Below are 3,588 nucleotides of genomic sequence, written 5' to 3' on the forward strand. Positions count from 1 at the left end.
GTTCACTTTAGCAGGACATGTGCTAAAACTGGAACAATAGAGAAGATTTAGCATGGCTCCTGCACAAGGATGACACAGTACATTGGTGAGTTGTTCCATATTTTTGTAAACAAAAATGCTCAAATAAAACACTCACAGTAAAAAACAAAACAGAACTTTAAAGATACATAGGCTTGAGAAAGAGGACTGGTGCAGGTTCATTATCACAGATCCAGGAGAAATAGAAATAATCACTAGAGAATGTCCTGAGAAAAAGTACAACAACCAGCTGGATAATTCAGAGGGAATGAATAACTCCCTAGGATAATATAAAATACCAAGATTGACATTGATACAATTGGAGTTCCTGAATAATTACCAAATAACAGTTTGGAAAGATGATTAAAGATGGTGAAGGCAAAAAAATATAAGTCCCCTTATTATGAAGGAGCAAAAAGTATCAGAAACATTGGCTCCTTTTATAAGATTGTAAATTGCTTCATTAAAAAAATGTTAAGCTAAAACAAGTTCCTATTGCTCATTGTATTATTCTATAAGCTGGTTCTTACATTTCAGGGAGTTTGTCTTATGAAATAAATACTAAGTTCATGTTAAGATATGTCAAGCATTGTTTTGAATAATTACGTAAGTCACCAAATATCCAGCGTGAGAATGGAGGAAAGTCCATAAACTCTTCTGTTCACTTGAAGTGTAAGGAACTAGTAAGAAGCTCGCTTTTCTTCTTTCTATCTTTAAGGGTCTGTCATTTTCCAGGCTTGTAACCTGTGTCTTCCTGCTACAGTTGCTTCAAACAGAGATTTCCAGTGGGGTTCTAGCACTATATGGTGAATTTTTCAAACTTGCCCTACAGGTATGAAATCCTTTTTTTTTTTTTAAGATTTTATTTATTTACTCATGAGAGACACAGAGAGAGAGAGAGGCAGAGACACAGGCAGAGGGAGAAGCAGGCTCCCTGTGGGGAGCCCGATGTGGGACTCAATCCCAGGACCCCAAGATCACGGCTTGAGCCAAAGGCAGATGCTCAACCACTGAGACACGAGGTGCCCTAAAGCCTTTATAACACATTATTACTACCCCTGTTCTTAAGGGGTTGTGTTCTCCAGTACTTTGACTTTTTAAGAGCCGCCTCCCCCCCACCACCCCTTACCCAAATTCGACATCACCACTATTCCTTCTTGCCTCTCAGGTCTCTTCTCTAGAGTCATTTTCCTTCTTTCTGAAGTTCACCTTCTGGAAATTCCTTCTGTCTGTTGGTGATAAACTCCTATATTCTTTTGGTCTGCAAGCCCTCGCCTTGGTATAGGATAGGATGGCCGTCCTTGCTCACCGGGCTGGGGTGAGTCCAAGTTTCCATGGCCATTCTCTGAAGCTCCAACACCTTGGGAAGACAGAGTCAGCCCTGCTCAGGGGCTGCACTAGGGCTAGGCTGGGCCACAGCCCTTTCTGCCACACCTGTCTCCATTTTCCAGACCTGATGGATCAGATCCTGCCATCTCAAGAGATTCTGCACATTGGGGGGGCCTGGGTGGCTCAGTTGGTTAAGTGTCTCACTTCGCCTCAAGTCATGATCTCAGCGTCCTGGGATTGAGCCCCGCGTGGGGGCTCCACATTCAACATGTAGTCTTCTTGAGATTCTCTTTCCCTCTCCTTCTGGCCCTTCTGCTTGTGCTCTCCCTCCCTAAAATAAATGAAATGAATCTTTTATTATTATTATTTTAAAATATTTTATTTATTTATTCATGAGAGACACAGAAAGAGAGGCAGAGACACAGGCAGAGGGAGAAGCAGGCTCCATGCAGGGAGCCTGATGTGGGACTCGATCCCGGGACTCCAGGATCATGCTCTGAGCCAAAGGCAGACACTTAACTGCTGAGCCACCCAGGTGTCCCTAAAATGAATCTTTTAAAAGAAAGAGAGAGAGGTTCTCATCAAAATCCTTTAGCCTGGCATTACAAGCCTTGTACCTTCCAAACTTCACATACCCCTGCCCAGTGTGGGTGCACCACCTTACCCACCCTTCCTCAGACCCCTGGCCTTTCCTGTCTCTGTCCTTCTGTTCTGAGAGACACTAAGAGAAGTAAAATTGTTCACTGTGCCACTACATGCTCTGCCCTAGGGAATGAGGAGGGTTGGGGTGGGGTTTCCCAAAAGTGTTTGGACAGAAAGAACCAAGAAAGCAGAGGCCCTCCCTGCAAAAGCCCCTCTCATATGTATGGCCGCAGATGGTTTGGTAAGGCAGACGTTGATTACCAAAATGCTAAATTATGGAAGAGGAAAGCACTCAGAGGCTTTGGAGACAAGCCAAGGGAGGGGAGGCAAGGGAAGTCAGCGTCTGAAAGCTTCAGCAATATCTAGACGGGAACACTTGAAAGAGTGGGCTGAGGCTTCTGGGGAAGACATCCCTTTAGAGTTCTGAGGTCTAGTCCCCTCCCCCTTGTTCCATCCGGTCCTGTATGGCCGCCTGACCATACCATTTTCTGAAACTGGGTTTCTAGGGGGACAGGTACTGCTGAATCCCCAGCACCCTGATTGGGGACTTGAAAACTGAAAGATAAGGGCAGCTCCCACCTCTCTCCATTTTGTATCTTTCAGAGGGGAGGGGACTGCTAGTGCCTATGTAAGTGAGTTCCGTGGGGTGCTGCTGCCCTTCTGGGATTATACAGTCAGTCTGAAGGGACGGTTTGGGTGCTACAGAGCTGGGGCAGGTGCTGCCTCGCCAGTTGGACGTGCCAGTGGTGTCCTCTGCTGGTTGCTTCTAGAAATTCTGACAGAATGTGGAGCCAGCAGCCTCCTGTGGGCCCTGGGCCCAGGTCCCAGGATTGCAACCATGGCTCAAATCAGGAGGAGGAAAAGGGAGTGCTGTTCGCATTCCAGAATGAATGAGAACAGAGTGACACCTGGGACCATCTCCCTGTTGAACCACTGGTACTGGTTAGGAACAAAGGTTTCTGGTGCTTGGCACCTCACTCTGAGTGACCAAGGTTTACATACCAGACACATTTTAGCAGCAGCAGACTCTATCATAACAACTGGAAAAAACTGTTGCCACTATTGGCACTCAAGAGACAGCCTAGGACATCACTAGTGCTTCGTTCCTCTGGGTAACCAGGCAAGGTATGCAAAGTGCCTTAATGCCTTCCGTTGGGATGGTGGCGTCTCTTGCAGTGTGTCATCCATGCATCATACTGGAGCACAGTGTGAGCTACGGCTGCTGTCCTGCCTTTCCCCTACCTTGATCATTCGGACCCTGGTTCCTACTAAGTAAACTGCCCAGCTAGGCTTGCATGCTCCTCAGATACGGGGAGGAAGAGATGGTTGGGCTTTGAGTGAAGGCAAAATCTAGGGTTACGCAAGCCTGGTAACTTCCCTGGGGGACATCTGGGCAACTATTAAGGATAAATTGCTGGCAAAGTAATAAGTCCTATACCAGTTTAGCTTCTTTGTATATTGAAGGCAGCAGACTCTACATTTAAGAATTTTACTAAAACCTTCTAGTAAAGGGGCCAGCAGACAAGAGACCATGCCTGAAGGGCCTCTGCAGCAAGGAGCTCTGGAAGATGGGGAAGCTGTGAACCAAGTGCTGCCACT

General features: G+C 46.4%; 1 non-coding gene across 1 annotated transcript; it reads left to right on the forward strand.

The window, feature by feature from the left end:
* On the forward strand, positions 1–105 carry LOC112924382 (U6 spliceosomal RNA). Its single transcript, XR_003235862.1, has one exon. It is a non-coding gene; the product is annotated as a U6 spliceosomal RNA (small nuclear RNA).
* The last annotated feature ends 3,483 nt before the right edge of the window (positions 106–3,588 follow it).

This window comes from Vulpes vulpes, chromosome 5 (genome assembly GCF_048418805.1).
Source record: "Vulpes vulpes isolate BD-2025 chromosome 5, VulVul3, whole genome shotgun sequence".
NCBI lineage: Eukaryota > Metazoa > Chordata > Mammalia > Carnivora > Canidae > Vulpes > Vulpes vulpes.